The sequence below is a fragment of the Pantherophis guttatus genome, chromosome 2 (assembly GCF_059756535.1).
Source record: "Pantherophis guttatus breed Tessera chromosome 2, ASM5975653v1, whole genome shotgun sequence".
Lineage (NCBI taxonomy): Eukaryota > Metazoa > Chordata > Lepidosauria > Squamata > Colubridae > Pantherophis > Pantherophis guttatus.
Genome location: NC_142064.1, coordinates 3065001 through 3082193, shown reverse-complemented (window position 1 = coordinate 3082193; position 17193 = coordinate 3065001). Strand labels below are relative to the sequence as shown.

The following is a 17193-nucleotide window of genomic DNA, read 5'->3' as shown; positions in this document are numbered from 1 at the left end:
TCATGTTCTCTAAACTCCGCTGAAGATGTTACCTGGCCTGGTAACGAAATGGTCGGAAACCAACCCACAAACTCATAGAACCAACCTCCACCCTCATCCTCCACCTGAGCTACAGATATTCACTACCATCACAAACCACAATAAAGGTTAACACCAGCCCAGTTTCCCCCTCTTTCATTCCTACCTGCCCCCCCCCCAGGAGCCATAGCATGTGGGGCAGCTGTTCCATGGAAGCTCCACATCAGGAGGGCTTGTTCAGCCACACGAATCAGCCACACGAATGGATGGGAACTAATCAAGGAGAGAAGCAACCTGGAATTAAGGAGAAACTTCCTAACAGTGAGGACAGTTAACCAGGGGAACAGAAGTTGCCTCCAGAACTTGTGGGTGCTCCATCCCTGGAGATTTTAAAAAAGAGATTAGACAGCCATTTGTCTGGAATCGTCTGGGGCTGTGATGGTGAACCCATGGCACACGTGCCAGAGGTGGCACACAGAGTCATCTCTGTGGGCATGCGCACTGTCGCCAGTGGCTCTTCTGGTTTCCGGCAGGCTGTCTTTGTGGGCGCCAGCTTTGTTGGCTGAGAAACTTTGGGAGTTGAAGTCCACAAGCCCTAAAGTTGCCAAGGTTGGAGACCCCTGATGCAAAGTATTAGTGCCACTTTATAAAGCCTTAGTGAGGCCACATCTGGAATGCTGCATCCAGTTTTGGTCCCCACATTACAAAAAAGAGGTTGAGACTTTGGAAAAAGTGCAAAGAGGAGCAACTAAGATGATTAAAGGCCTGGAGACTAAAACGTATGAAGAACAGCTGCAGGATTTGGGTTTGGCTAGTCTACAGAAAAGAGGAACTGAGGGTGACATGAGAGCAGTCTTCCAATATCTCAGGGGTTGCCACAAAGAAGAGGGAGTCAAACTATTCTCCAAAGCAAAGAGTGTAGAACAAGAAGCCATGAGTGGAAACTAATCAAGGAGAGAAGCAACTTAGAACTAAGGAGAAATTTCCTGACAATAAGAACAATTAACCAGTGGAACAACTTGCCTCCAGAAGTTGTGACTGCTCCAACACTGGAAGTTTTTAAGAAGATGTTGGATAACCATTTGTCTGAAGTGGTGTAGGTTTTCCTGCCTGGGCAGGGGGTTGGACTAGAAGACCTCCAAGGTCCCTTCCAACTCTATTCTGATTGATTGCTGGAAACTAAGCAGCCTTCCTTCCACTGAGTTGCATTTGTTACTTCCTGCATTTCTCCATGCACACATCACCCCTCCTCCTTTCTCCTTCCTTCCTTCCTTCCTTCCTTCCTTCCTTCCTTCCTTCCTTCCTTCCTCCCTCCCTCCCTCCCTCCCTCCCTTCTTCCCAATCCATACCAAGGGTTAGTTTTCAAAATTCAAAAGCTGGAAACTGGACTCAGCCATATCTGAGAGAGGGATGTTATTCTCCCCTTTTGCCATCCTTTTTTCCCCCCAATTCCGCAACATACCCCCGAGGGCAGCCTATTTGGAGAACGTGCTCCTCTTGATTACCAGAGCATATAATTTGATGCCACGTGACGAGCGGATATGCAGAGACAAAAAAGGAATAGGTTCGTCATCATGGGTATAGGGTCTCCTGCCTGAGCAGGGGGCTGGACTAGAAGACCTCTAAGGTCCCTTCCAACTCTGGTTATTCTGTGAAGATGAGATGAACAGCAACCAATTTCTCTGCAACCAATCATCTCCGAGGCCAAGAGCTCCATGAATCCAAGCATTGCTGTAATGGAATGCTAAAACCTCCTCAAAATTCAAGGCAAAGGAGTCAGCATCCTATGGCGGGCTCTTGATTGCAATCAAGGGAAAGCAAAGAATTCTTGAGTCCTCCTCTCCACACACCTCCCTCCCTTCTAGCATTGATGATGTTACCTAGGAGGGTCACGAAACGCCTGTAAGAAAACAACCAAGCCCAGAGAGCACCACGAACCCCACAGTCCTCCTCCTCCTCCTCTCTATAAACACCACTCCCTTCTAGCACTGATAAGGTTACCTATTTGGGTCATGAAACATCTGCAAGAAAACCACCAAGCTCAGAAAGCGCCAGGCGCCCCACAGTTCAACCCTGAGTTACAAACACTCTCTCCCACCACTAAATGTACAATACGAACATCTTTGCTGTGCAGACCCCCACAGCTTCAGCCCCCTGCCTCACAACATCTCCCGCCTTTGCCACAGATGGCAACTCACAGGACACGCCCGGGTGAACCGGAAATGCAGCCGATTGGAGAAATGTGCCAGCCAGCGGGAAGCGCTTGGCATCTGTGCAGAGTGATTAGCACACGCTGTTCAATTAATGTGCCAGATATCAAAGGCCGGGTGACTTTCGGCTCACCCTCTCCCCCTCCCCTCCCCCTTGGCCCTTCCCCTCCCCAGGTTGGCAAAGATGGCACGTCCTCACCAGCTCCTACTCAAGAGGAGAGGAAGAGTAGTTATTATTTATTATTTATTATTTTATTGTCGTTGTTTTAACTGGGTTTTAATTATGTTACCTTTTTATTATTTATGTTTTAACCTGTGTTCGCCGCCCTGAGTCCTTAGGGAGAAGGGCGGCATGTAAATTTTTGGAAAGAAAGAAAGAAAGAAAGAAAGAAAGAAAGAAAGAAAGAAAGAAAGAAAGAAAGAAAGAAAGAAAGAAAGAAAGAAAGAAAGAAAGAAAGAAAGAAAGAAAGAAAGAAAGAAAAAATAGTGGCTGTGATCCGGGCCCGTTGTGGCTTTTTCTGCAGCCTTTTGTGGCTGGTAGGTACTTTAACTTAAACATACAAAGAACGGTTGCAGGAACTGGGTTTTTCTAATCTAGTGCAAAGAAGGACCAGGGGAGACATGAGAGCAGTCTTCCAATATTTGAGGGGCTGCCACAAAGAACAAGAGGGGGTCAACCTATTCTCCAAAGCACCAGAAGGCAGGACAAGAAGCAACGGATGGAAACTAATCAAGGAGAGAAACAACCTGGAATTCAGTGGTGCTATTCAGCCGGTTCTCACCGGTTCGGGCAAATCGGTAGTGGCGATCTGCAGGGCAGCTATGCTGTTCTATTTCGCCACATTTTCTAAGCCATGCACATGTGTGCAAGTTGCACACGTGAGCAAAGTGCACGCACAGAAGACATTTTCAGCACGCGGTGAACCAGTGGTAAAATTACCCTGTTTCCCCGAAAATAAGACATCCCCTGCTAATAAGCCCTCCCTGAAAATATTTAAACGCAGAGCTGGAAATCTGGTAAGACGGCAAGAGAAGCCCCATCTTGCTCCCCACGCCCAAAATAATAAGACCTCCCCGAAAATAAGGCCAAGCGCTTATTTCAGGGTTCAAAAAAATATAAGACAGGGTCTTATTTTCGGGGAAACACGCGTCTGCTGGAATTAAGGAGAAACTTCCTAACAATGAGAACAATTAACCAGTGGAATGGAAGTTGCCTTCAGAAGTGGTGGGAGCTTCATCACTGGAGGCTTTCAAGAAAAAACTGGACTGCCATTTGTCAGAGATGGTGTAGGGTCTCCTGCTTGGGTGGGGGTTGGACTAGAAGACCTCTAAGGTCCCTTCCAGCTCTATTCTGATTGATTAAGGGTGGATGTATGGATGTAATGAAGCATCGAGTGAACCGGCCACGCCATTAACATGCAGCCTGTCATTCTGCCTCTGCCTTCCGTCCGCCTTAATGGAGCAGCTATTAAACATCTGGGGCCACTTAATTGTTCCAATGGGGGCTGTTATCCAGCCAAGGGGGCGGACCAGATTTCTGACGCTCGGCTGAGAACACACACGTACACCGAGTCCCAACTGCTCTCTTCTCCTCCTTTCCCGAGGATCTCTTCCTCTGCACGGACAGAGCCTGGCAGCCTCTGGACATGATCGGCGGCTAATTGGAAAGGGTTTCTGGCCCCGAGCTGCCAAACTGTGAATCCAAAAATTTGCTTTTTTTTTTTCCTCCTGGCAACAGCTGAACGAGGGGCGGTTGGGAAAACGCTGGGCTGATCACTCAGCTCCGGCCCTGATCCTCTCTGCTCAGCACACGCTTCTCCTGGACTCGGGCAGATCAAACTGAGCTCCCCAGTTCGTCCGACCATCCATCCATCTCTCTTTCTCTCTCATTCTTTCTCTTTCTTATTCGCTCTCTTTCCTATTCTCTCTCTCCTGCTTCTCCTTCTCTCTCCTTCTCTTTGTATCTTTGTATCTTTGTATCTTTCTCCCTGTTCTCTCTTTCATTCTCTCATGTTCTCGCTCTCTGTTTCTCATTCTTTCTCTTTCATTCTTTTTCTTTCTCTCTGCTTCTCATTATTTCTCTCTCTTTCTACCTGTTCTCTTTTATTCTCTCTATCTCTCTCCCATGTTCTCTCTCTACTCTGTTTCTCATTCGTTCCCATTCTCTCTCTCATTCCCTCTCTCATTCAATCTCTCTGTGTCATTCTTTTGCTCTCTGAATCTCTGGCTCTTTCTCATTCTTTCTCCCCTCTTTCTCTCTCTCTTGTTTTCTCTCTCTTTTTCACTCTCTTTTTCTTTGTCTCTTTCTCTCATTATGGAAACCACCCCCAATCCCTGCTATACGTGTAATATTCCCATCCTGCCTTTGTCCCAAGAGTCAAAGAGACCTCCTCTCTCCAAGACCCCCCCCTCCCCAGGGTTGAACTGACCAATTGCCTTGGAATCAGGGTCCCTCCCCTCCCAGACCAAGACCTTCATGTCCCCCCCAATGACCCTTCCATAAATCACAACCAGTCCATGTGGAAATATAATTATAAAGAAGGGTTTTTTGTTGTTGTTGTTTATCCTATGTGGTTGACTTGTGCTATGGCCCCCGATTCATCCTCTAATTCAGAAGATCTTCAAAAGAAACGTACAACTGAAACCAGAGGTTTTCCTGTTAGGACGGCTGGATAAAGATCTTGAAAAATAAAATGGATCTTTCTTATTACGTAAGCTGATTGCAGCCAGAATTTTTTATGCGCAAATTGCATACGTCAATTCCCACAGCGGAAGAACGGATGGAAAAAGTGAGGGAGCTGGCGGAGAGGGCAAAATTAACTGTTTTAATTAAGGAAAAGAATGTATGTGGTTCTTTTTTCTAGTTGGGGACGGCTTCTAGACTTTGTACTCAAAACAGGCAGAAAAAAAATTGAAATTTTGACTTTGGCTTCTGATGATTAGTTGGTTGTTACACCAATGGCTAGTACTTACTTATTATATATATATAATTATACTATAGTGCTCTGTAAGGATTTTTAGAAGATTTTCAGCTGGGATTTTAACCAGGATTTTAAATATTTTAACCAACTTATTTATAATGACGTGGGAAAACACCCGAGATTTTAATTTTTTGCAATTATACTGTATATATATATAATAACACCCTGTCCTATATTTTTTTGAACCCCAAAATAAGTGCTTGTCAGTATTTTTGGGGAGGTCTTATTATTTTGGGGCACATGGAGCAAGATGGGACTCCTCTTGCCGTCTTACCTGATTTCCAGCTCTGTCTCCCTAACCCTAACCAGAGGAAATGGCAGGGACCAGCTGGGTATGCATTTAAATATTTTTTTGGGGGGGGGGGTATTTTCAGGGGGGTATTTTAGCGCATGCGCTCAAAAGCCCGATTGGGCTTATTTATTTATTTATTTATCAAATTTCTATACCGCCCTACTTCCGGAGGACTCAGGGCGGTGAACAGCCAAGATAAAATACAGATAATACAAACATTAAAAGTCCCTTAAAATTATTAAATATTTTGGCCGAAACACAAATTAAAACACCCAATTTATAAAACAAATCAAACGATTTAAAAATTTAAAAGAGGAGAGTTAGGCCAGGCCAGCCTGCTGAAATAAAGAAGTTTTGAGAGCACGATGGAAGGTGCGTAGATCAGGGATCCTCCGTATCTCCGGGGGGAGCTTGTTCCAAAGGGCAGGTGCCCCCACAGAGAAGGCTCTCCCCCTGGGGGCCGCCAGTCGACACTGTTTGGCCAACGGCACCCGGAGGAGCCCCTCTCTATGGGAGCGTACTGGTCAGTGAGAGGCTATTGGTAGCAGAAGGCGGTCTCGTAGATACCCCGGTCCGATGCCATGGAGCGCTCTAAAGGTGGTAACCAAAACCTTGAAGCGCACCCGGAAGACCACCGGGAGCCAGTGCAGCTCGCGCAGGAGGGGGGTCAAATGGGAACGCCACGCCGCTCCCATAACCACCCGCGCGGCCGCATTCTGGACCAGCTGGAGCCTCCGGGTGCTCCTCAAGGGGAGCCCCATGTAGAGAGCGTTGCAGTAGTCCAGGCGGGACTACTGCAATGTCCCGCCTTATCAGGGGATGTCTTACTTTCAGGGAAACGGTATTTTCCCCCGTTCTCCTCTACCCCACGTTTCCTTCCTCCGTCTTTTCCCTTCTCTAGTTATTATCTTTAGCTTCATTTATATTTTATCCTCCTCCTCTTTTAACAACCCCATAATCCCTTGCGGGGTGGAGTCTGGGCAACTGAATGGAGCTGAGGGTTTACTGGCCGGATGCCCTTCTTGTCGCCAGTGTGGAGTTTTGTTCAGCAGATACATTCCCATTGTGCCCAGAGAGAGAAATATCTGCCTCTACCTAGGATCGAACTCCCAGCCTCCAGATTATGAGGGGAGATCTCCACCTCTAGGCCACCGCACCACTCCTTCGTTTCTATTTTATATTAGGACAAAATTCAACAACATTTATAAAAGACTTGGCTGCTGCGTTGCTGATCCTTGCTTTAACAAGGAAGAGTGAGGTCCCCTCTTCTGACGTGTCCATTTGGAAATGGTCGCTAAAGGGACGGTCGTAAATCGAGGACTACCTGTACGGTGTACGCGCAAGGTGCCAGGTAAATACGATCGGGCTCATCGGAGGTGATCGAAGAGTCAGACTTGGCAGCCTGCATCTGAATCGGGGCTGTGAGTGTCCCGCCGGCTACAGGCCCCGGAAGCAAAGCGAGCAGCGCTTCACCTGTGGAAAAGCGACCATAATCTTCTTCTGCGCCAGGCTGAGCGGCGTTAATTTCTGCATTAACTCATTTCTGCAATCAACAGAAGGTGTAAAGGGATCATCCTTCTCCTCCGTTGCCTCCTCTCTGTAGTAGCTTCATATCCAGTTTAGCTCTAGGGCAGGCTTAGCAAACCCTATTAATGGACTTATCTCGCACAAATCCCCGCCATCTGGTTGGGGCCTTGCTGCTGCTTAACAGATTAACAGAGTTGGAAGGGACCTTGGAGGTCATCTAGTCCAACCCCCCGCCCAAGCAGGAGACCCTACACTATTTCTGACAGAGGGCAGCCCAGTCTCTTCTTGAAAGCCTCCAGTGATGAAGCTCCCACAACTTCTTGAAGGCAACTTCTGTTCCATCGGTTGATTGTTTCTCACTGTCAGAAAATTTCTCCTTATTTCCAAGTTGAATCTCCCCTTGATCAGCTTCCATCCATTATTCCTTGTCTGGCCTTTGGGTGCTTTGGGAAATAGCTTGACCCCCTTCCTCCTCTCGGTGGCAGCCCCTCAAATATTGTAAGACTGCTATCATGTCTCCCCTGGTCCTTCTCTTCACTAGACCAGCCATGCCCAGTTCCTGCAACCGTTCTTCATATGTTTTAGTCTCCAGTCTCCTAATCATCCTGGTTGCTCTTCTCTGCACTTTTTCTAGAGTCTCAACATCTTTTTTTATAGTGTGGTGACCAAACTTGGAAGCAGGACTCTAGGCGTGGTCTTCCTAAGGCTTTATAGAGTAGTATTAGTACCTCCCTTGACCTTGATTGTTTCCCTCTGTGAATGCAGTTTAGGATTGCATTGGCTTTTTTGGCTGCCGCCGTACACATTGATTCATATTTAATTGGTTGCCTATATATGTTTAATCAGGTTAAGATGCCTGAGTCAACAATGTCTTTTCATGATTCCCATCGGACACCAATTTGGGATCCGGGAAGGGCAAAAGGGATGCCCGGGAATGCCTTACTCTGGATTAGAGCTTTTGGAAATTGGTTAAAAGAGGGAAAACTGGGTTAATTAAGCTTAAGGCATCCATTGCTGTCCTTTTCCCCAACTTTGGATTGTCCTGAATGACAACAGAATAGTTCGTTTATGGATTGAATAGAATACAGGTAGTCCTTGAGTTACAACAGTTCATTTAGTGACCATTCGAAGTTACAATGGCGCTGGGAAAAGTGACTTTTTTCACACTTACGACCGTTGCAACATCCCCGTGGTCACTTGATCAAAATTCAGACGCTCGGCCACTGGCTCATATTTATGACGGTGGCAGTATCCCGGGGGGGGGGTCAGCTGATCCCCTTCTGCGACCTTCTGACAAGCAAAGTCAACGGGGAATCCAGATTCACTTAACAACGAGGTTATTCGTCTAACAACTGCGTTGATTCGCTTAAGAACCGGGAGCAAGAAAGGTTGTAGAACGGGTTGTAAAACTCGCTTAACGGTCAACTGTTTTGCTCAGCAACCGAAATTTTGGGCTCCATTGGGGTCATAAGTTGAGGACCTTACCTGCAAACTAAAAAGCAAAGAAAACAAATTGAAAGGGCAGATGGACAGGACAGCTGGGTCTTTTCCTGTGGTTGTTTTCCTGTGTTTCTATGGTGCGGCTGATGGCATCCTTGGAGGGGGCCAAGTCCCTTTCCCCATCTCTGACCTGAAGCCTTGCCAACATTTTGAACAAGGAGCTGTTAGTCAGTCAAAAGCATCTCCCATCGCCTTGGAGAAGCGAGCAGATGGGAAAACATTTCACCAAAAAAAGAGAGAAAAGAGGTAGCCAGGGTCCCCCTCCTGATATAGGCCTCTCTCAATGGTTTCTCCACCCTTAAACCTAGATTTAGTGCTTGCGCAATTCAGATTCTCTTCCATTTAAGCAAGGCGTTATTTCACGCCTAAACCTGGAGCAGGCCGTGTTTCGGTGGCCAGGAGTTATTTGGGGGAAGGTGAGACAGGGTACTAGAATACGGAATGACAGAGGTGGAAGGGAGCTTGGAGGTCTTCTAGTCCAACCCCCTCCTCAAGCAGAAATCCCTATAATCAGGTAAGTAGACAGTCAGACAGTCCAACCAACAGACAAATAGATACTGTAGGTAGATAGGTAGGTAGGTAGATACATAGGTAGGTAGGTAGGTAGGTAGGTAAAGAGAAAGAGAGAGAAATTGTAGTTCGATACGTAGGTAGGAAAGTAGGTAGGTAGATTATAGTTACGTAGGTACGTAGGTACGTAGGTAGATGATAGATAGATAGATAGATAGATAGATAGATAGATAGATAGATAGATAGATATAGATAGATGATAGAGATAGAGATAGATGATACATAGATAGTTGATAGATACAGATAGATAGATAGATAGATAGATAGATAGATAGATAGATAGATAGAGATAGATGATAGATAGATAGTTGATAGATACAGATAGATAGATAGATAGATAGATAGATAGATAGATAGATAGATAGATATAGATAGATGATAGAGATAGAGATAGATGATACATAGATAGTTGATAGATACAGATAGATAGATAGATAGATAGATAGATAGATAGATAGATAGATAGATAGATAGATAGAGATAGATGATAGATAGATGATAGAGATAGATATAGATAGATACAGATAGATGATAGATAGAGATAGAGATAGATAGAGATAGATAGATAGATAGATAGATAGATAGATAGAGATAGATAGATAGATAGATAGATAGATAGATAGATAGATAGATAGATAGATAGATAGATAGATAGATTCTTTCTTGGCTATACAAGACCACAATTGAGCCTCAAATTTCTGTTGCTAAGGGAGATGGTTGGTAAGTGAATTTGGCTCCATGTTACGACCTTTCTCGCCACAGTTAAGTGAACCACTGCAGTTGTTCAGTGAGTCACACCGTTGTTAAGTGAATCTGGCTTCCCCATCGACTTTGCTTGCCAGAAAGTCGCAAGAGGGGATCAGGTGACCCCGGGGACACTGCGACCGTTGTAAATACTGGCTCAGCTGCCGAGTGTGTGGATTTTTGATCACCTGACCACAGGGAGGCCGCAATGGTCGTTGGTGTGAAACACGGTCCTGAGTCGCTGTTTTCAGCGCCGTTGTAAGTTCAAATGGTCACTAAATGAACTGTTCTAAGTCGGACATTTGTGCTGGGTGCGCTGAGATCCCGTCACTTGCTTAAAACGATGCTTTTGGGAAGAGGCAACTCCAGTATTAGCATATTAGAATTGTGCCCTAATTCTTTTTGTGCTTGTAGCCCCAGGAATGTACCAAGAATAGAACTTAACTTATACTCCACTGGGCAGCTTCTTCATTCAATCAACTCCTGTTTTATCCGCCGAACTTGCCTTCCCGTTCCATTGTTTTTAAAAAATGGATGTTAATTTGGGGCAAATTCACTTTGGCAGGAGAGAGAGAGAGAGAGAGAGAGAGCGAGGGGGAAGGTTCCCTTACAAGCAAGTAACGTGGACCTTGGGTGGGATGTCTGACCCATTTTTTTCTTTCTCCTCCTGCCGGAGAGAGGCTGAGAGGGGCAATAAGGGATCATCAAGCAGGGGCTGAAACCGGGTGATTCTGAGAAAGGAGACAAATGCAGAGTTGAAGGGAGGGGGGCTCCTGTTTTTGCCAGAGCTTGGCTCCAAAAAAGGCAGCAATTACCTAAGTCTCTGCTGGTTCTTTGTAAGGTATCTATCCATCCATCCATCTATCTTCTATCCATCCATCTACTAACCAATCTGTCTGTCTATCTATCCGTCCATCCATCCATCCATCCATCCATCCATCCATCCATCCATCCATCCATCCATCTATCTATCTATCTATCTATCTATCTATCTATCTATCTATCTAATAATATTTTACTATTTTAATGGCTTGTTTTATTAGAGTTTTCAGCCAATTTATTTAATTGTTTTACATTGCTTTTTCATTTTTATATTGTCATGGTTTTATTTCTGTCTGTACACCGCCCTGAGTCCTTCGGGAGAAGGGCGGTATAGAAATTTAATAAAATAAATAAATATCTATCATCTATCTATCATCTATCTATCATCTATCTTCTACCTACCTACCTACCTACCTACCTACCTACCTATCTATCTATCTATCTATCTATCTATCTATCTATCTATCTCTATCATCTCCATCCATCTCTATCTATCTCCATATCTATCTTTATAATCTTTATATTTATCTATATATCTCCCTATCATCTCTCTCTCTCCCTCCCTCCTTCCCTCTCTCTCTCTCTCTCTCTCTCTCTCTCTCTCTCTCTCTCTGTCTCTCTCACAGACACACACACACACCCTTGTATCAGCCCTGTAAGGAGGGTTGGCCTGAGAGACAGAGTGATTGGCCCCAAGCCCCTTAACCAGCTTGCATTCCTAAGGTGGGACTAGAACCCCCTGACTTGGGGTTTCTGCATTGAGCAGGGGTAGGATTGGATGACCTCAATGAGTCTCTGACTCGGTAAAAAGAATGCCGAGGACCCTGAGAGGTGCTTGCGTAACCTGGGGTTGTGTGGCGCAGCCGGTTCTCAGAGCACCAGAAATTCAAAACGTACAACGACAGAGGAATGAGCCAGCGAGAAACTGCCTGTGATCATTAAAGGACATGCCAGCCATTCATCCTTGTGCTCATTTAACAAGCTCTGGAATGCAAATTTGCCATTTGCTCATCTCGACTAATTACACATATCCAATTGCTGGAGATTAAATAGGGGGGAAAAAAATTACAAAAAGGCTAAAACTCAGCTTTCTAGCGGCCATGGGGGAAGAGAGAACGCCAGAGGCCTTGCTCTTGCTTCAGAGATAGCCCAGAAAAAGGAACTAAGAAAGAAAGAAATGAAAAGATTTTAAAACACCCATGGGAGAGAATATTTGCAGCTCGGGGTTAAACGGTGGGGTCCTTAGCGGTTTCTAAGTTTGCTTGCAGACGTTTCATGACTCAAACTAGGTAACACCATCAGTGCCAGAAGGGAGGGGGGCTTGGGGGGAAGGAGGAGGAGGAGGACTGTGGGGTCCTTGAGGGTCTCTGAGCTTGGTTGTTTTCTTGCAGACGTTTCATTACCCAACTAGTTAACATTATCAGTGCTGGAGGCTGGGTGGGTTGCAAAGTGAAGTGTTGTGGCTCCGTTACCTGAGCCTGTGTCATCGGCAGGAGAGGACTCCAAGAGTGAAGGAGAGGAGTTGGCAAGGCCTCCCTCTCCAGGACCCTCCTCTCTGGCAATGCCTTCGGTGTCTGCCGAAGGTCAGGAGATAGGGCCGGGGCCAAGCACGTCCACGCAGCCACAGGTGGACAGTGATGAGGGAAATGAGTCTTGGCTGGATCCTCGGCAGCGTCGCAGAGATAAGCGCGCACAACAGAAGAAAAGGCGTGCCAGAGATTAAGCTGAGTCACTGGACCACACCCCACAGGGTATAAAAGGGAGCGTGGTGGCCAGTCAAGCCTTGTGACGGACAAAACTAACTACTATCAAGTCACATTGCATCTTTGGAAACAACATTATCGGCCTTGGATTTATTTTACGAAATGGACAATTCTTGACTGTGTGTATTTTGTTTATGAGTAAAGTTCTTGGCAAGCAGTTGCTGGGTTGCTGCCAAGCGTCTTATCAGAAGAATTGGTTGTCTGCCAGTTTATTTAACCCCGGGCTGTCTGTTTGTGTGCATGTGTGAGACGGGGACAGAACATGAAGGAGGAGGAGGAGGAGAGGGCTGTGGGGTCCTTGAGGGTCTCTGACTTAGTTGTTTTCTTGCAGTCATTTCATGACCGAACTAGGTAATTTAATTTAATTTAATTAATCATATTTCTATGCCGCCCAACTCCCTAGGGACTCTGGTAACATCATCATTCTCTTCAATTGTTTCTGTCAGGTTTTGCTGCTATCTTAAATAAACTTCATTCTCAAACGCAAGGTCTCTAATGAATCTTTTATTTATTTAAGAATAGAAAGAACGACATCTCTGAACTCTTTGTGCAGCCAAAACTGGCACCTCCTTCTAAACCCCCCCCCCTTTCCGTTCTTCAACCCCAATGTCTCATTGGCCATCGTGCAGATCCATCTCTTCGTCCCAAGCACTTTCTATTCACAGGAATTCCCCCCTCCCTCTATCACCCAGGTAACGCTATCTACTAAGGAGCAGGAAACTAGGTAAAAGTTCATCTCAGCATTAAAGCAAAGCTTCTCCCTCTCTCATTCATGTCAGCGCTGGAGGAGATCATAAATTGGAACGCTGACATTTTCCTTGTTTTATTTTCTGTCATGGATGCTATAATTTTCTCTACCTTCTGTCAACTACCAAGGATTTGCTTCAATTGTGATTAAGATATAAGTGTGATACACCAACAAAACAGTTCAATCATATAGTTCAGTGTTTCTCAACTGTGGCAACTTGAAGATGGGGGGGGGGTGGACTTCAACTCCCAGAATTCCCCAGCCAGGCAGAATGGGGAATTCTGGGAGTTGAAGTCCCCGTCCCCTCATCTTCAAGTTGCCAAGGTTAAAAAACACAGATATAGTCGATATTTTAAATTCGGTTTGAGATGCGAGTCTGTGAGGAGTAAATATTTCAAAACTGAAATAAAGTTCGCTTTTGAATCTGTAACTGGAACCTTCCCTGCCCGCGGGGCCTGTTGTTTTGAAGGAAATATTGGCAGAGCCCACAAGAAAGCCCTTCATTCATAGGCCCTGAGGCCGATTTGGCCTGAGGTGACAAAATGAACACACACACACAAAAACACACGTAAACACAACAGGGTTTCAGACAAGAGTAGCAGGTCTATTTGCCCCGAGGCCAAAACATACTCGATTCCCCGAGGCCTGGAGACTGACTCCAGCTGGCAAACATTGGTAAGGAGGTGGCAGTTAAAATGTACAAAACCATCACAAGTCCCGTTTCGTGGTGAGAAAGCAGATTTCCGAAGAGAATAGAGCTGGAAGGGACCTTGGAGGTCTTCTAGTCCAGCCCTCTGTTCAAGCTGTACACCCGGCCTATACCATTTCAACAGTAACGGAGTCGGAAGGCACCTTGGAGGTCATCTAGTCCAACCCTGAGCTCACGCAGGAGACCTATACTAGGGTTTTGAACCGCCGAATTTCCGATCTCAGCCGCTGAGCCACTTAGCCAGGCTAGGTTAGGTGCATCGTCCAACCTCTTCAAAACCACCAGTGATGGTTTTGTACATTTTACAAAACCACCCACAACTTCTGAAGGCAAACCGTCCCACTGTTTAATAAACAGAATACCAGAGCTGGGAGGGACCTTGGAGGTCTTCTAGTCCAACCCCCTGCTCAAGCAACAGACCCTCTATCATTTCAGACAGGTGGATGTCCAGTTTCTTCTTAAAAACCTCCAGTAATGGAGCACCCACAACTCCTGTTCCACGGGTTGATTGTTCTCACCCGTTAGGAAGTTTCTCCTTAATTCCAGGTTGCTTCTCTCCTTGATGAGTTTCCATCCGTTGCTTCTTGTCCTGCCCTCAGGTGCTTTGGAGAATAGGTAGACCCCCCTCTTTTTTGTGGCAGCCCCTCAAATATTAGAAGATTGTTATCATGTCTCTCCTAGTCCTTCTTTTCTCTAGATCAGCTGCTTAATTCCCTTCTACCAGGAGCTTCTGCTTTATAGGAGGAGACCTCTGAAGGACAAGCATAGGACATCCTCTCTTTAATGGTGGCACCTTCAGAGAGAGTCTTCTCAAGCTCCAGTGGCATCAGTCTTGGGCTGTGGTGAGCTATGGGCAGAGCTGCACGCCCGTAACCTCTCAGGAACGACACTACAGGTAGTCTTCAATTTATAAGCATTCGTTTAGTGACGGTTCAAAGTTACAACAGCTTTGAGAAATTACCAAACCAGCTAACATCATCAGTGCTGCAAGGGAGTGGGGTTTTCTCTCTGCTCTTTTGACCTTATAATACATCGTCTCTAGCAGCCAAAATCCAGATAAGCAGGGATTAACTCCAGACAAATAACCAAGCAGACAACCCTAATCAAGGAAGCACGGAGAAGAAATCCACAGTCCCACCAATATTGATAGGACAAACCATGATATATAATGACAGAAAACCTCACTCCTTTCTAGCACTGATGACGTTACCTAGTTGGGTCATGAAACGTCTGCAAGAAAACCATCAAACTCACAGAGCATAAAAAAACCCACAGTCCTCCTCCTTCTCCTCCTCCCCACTGTTGTGACTCCGACCCCCCGAGCCTGTTTTATCAGAGGGAGAAGACTCCGAAAGTGAAGGAGAGGAGTTGGCAAGGCCTCCCTCTCCAGGACCCTCCTCTCTGGCAATGCCTCAGGTGTCCTCCAAAGGCCAAGAGATAGGCCAGGGGCCAGGCACTTCGGAGCAGCCGCAGTTGGACAGCGATGGAGATGAGTCTTGGCTGGACCCCCGACAGTGTCGCAGAGATAAACACGCACAGCAGAGGAAGAGGCATGCCAGAGATTAAACTGAGTCACTGGACCACACCCCACAGGGGATAAAAGGGGGTGTGGTGGCCAGTCAAGCCTTGTGACGAACAAAACTGAAAGCTAGCAAGTCATTCTGCATTTCTGGAACTTTGTTATATGCTCTGCTTGGATTGATTTTTGGACTGGACTTGACTATTCTTTGGTTTTTGTGGACTTACTTTGATGTTTCGGACGGAGGAGAAAAACCTCCCTTTGTAAGTAAAAACTTTTGGCAAGCAGCCACTGGGTTGCTGCCAATTCTGTTATCAAAGGAAATTCTTGTCTGCTGGTTTATTTTAACTCTCGGTCGACTGCTGGTGTGCGTGTGTGAGACGGGGACAGAACACCCACAAACCCTTCACCCTTAGCACTGATGATGTTACCTAATTGGGTCATGAAATGTCTGCATGAAAACAACTAAGCTCAGAGAGCACCAAGGGCCCCACAGTCCTCCTCCTACTGCTCCTGCTCCTCCTCAGAAACCCTTCACCCTTAGCACTGATGATGTTACCTGGATGGGTCATGAAACGTCTGCAAGAAAACCACCAAACTCAAAGAATATGGAAAACCCCCCAGTCCTTCTCCTCCTCCACCTCCCTTTCTCCTTCTCCCCTCCATTAACCAGCCTCCCTTCTAGCACTGATGATGTTACCTGGTTGGGCCATGAAATGTTCGCAAGAAAAGCTCAGGGAGCATGAAGGACCCCATTCTAAAGAGTCTTCAGTAAACTCCCTCACCTGAGTTTGACAAGAGAACTTGGTCTGTGCTGAGAAACAACTCTAGAGTCTGGATCAAAGGCTGGGAATGACCAGGAACCCCACGGAGAGGTCCTCACCGTGCCTTGTCCTGATGGACAGGTCAACCTGATTCTTCTGGGTCAAGCTTCCTTCTTTTGGTTCACCCCTGCGATTTCCAAATAGCTCAGTTTGCACTCAAAGATAGTCTTAGGGCTAATTCATTGTTACTCATTATATTTATAGCTTTTTCATCGCGGCTCGATGGGGTTGTGAGTCACAGGAGAATGAGCCAGGGTGATATGAGCAATATAAATCTCTCTCCAAGAAGGAGATGCCAAATTGCTCAGAGAGCTGTTGGCAAAATAGAGTCAAGAACGGCCACACGGCGGTTGCCATGATTGCAATCGGGCATTAATCCAGGTAATGACGGTGAAGGATGCTCGTTGACCCCTTCGACAGGTGAAGTTAGAATTACCTTCATCTACTCCAAGGAAGACATTTCGGGATAATGCACAGTTAAGCTGTGGCTCTTCCTTGGAAGGAGGCAGATTAGATTGCTAACACTGTTCTTCCTTGACTGAAGCCCAGATAGATGCTCTGAAGTTTTAGAACAGGGGTCTCCAACCTGGGCGACTTTAAGACATATGGACTTCAACTCCCAGAATTCCCCAGCCAGCATGGGTGGCTGGGGAATTCTGGGAGTTGAAGTCCCCACGTCTTAAAGTCAGCAAGTTTGGGGACCCCTGTTTTAGAATCAGAACAGAGCTGGAAGGGACCTTGGAGGTCTTCTAGTCCAGCCCCCTGCTCAAGCAGGAGAACCTATACCGTTTCAGACAAGTGGCCTTCCAGTCTCTTCTTAAAAACTTCCAGTGATGAAGCATCCACAACTTCTGTTGGCAAGCTGTTCGCCTGGTTAATTGTTCTCCATGTTAAGAAGTTTCTCCTTAATTTCAGGTTGCTTCTCTCCTTGATTAGTTTCCACCCACTGCTTCTTGTCCTGCATTC

At 46.1% G+C, this 17193-nt stretch overlaps 1 protein-coding gene across 2 annotated transcripts in view; it reads right to left on the bottom strand.

Moving 5' to 3' along the window:
* DNAI1 (dynein axonemal intermediate chain 1) overlaps positions 1 to 17193 on the bottom strand; it is a 168968-nt gene that overhangs the window by 1186 nt on the left and 150589 nt on the right. The gene's annotated exons all lie outside the window — the stretch shown is intronic.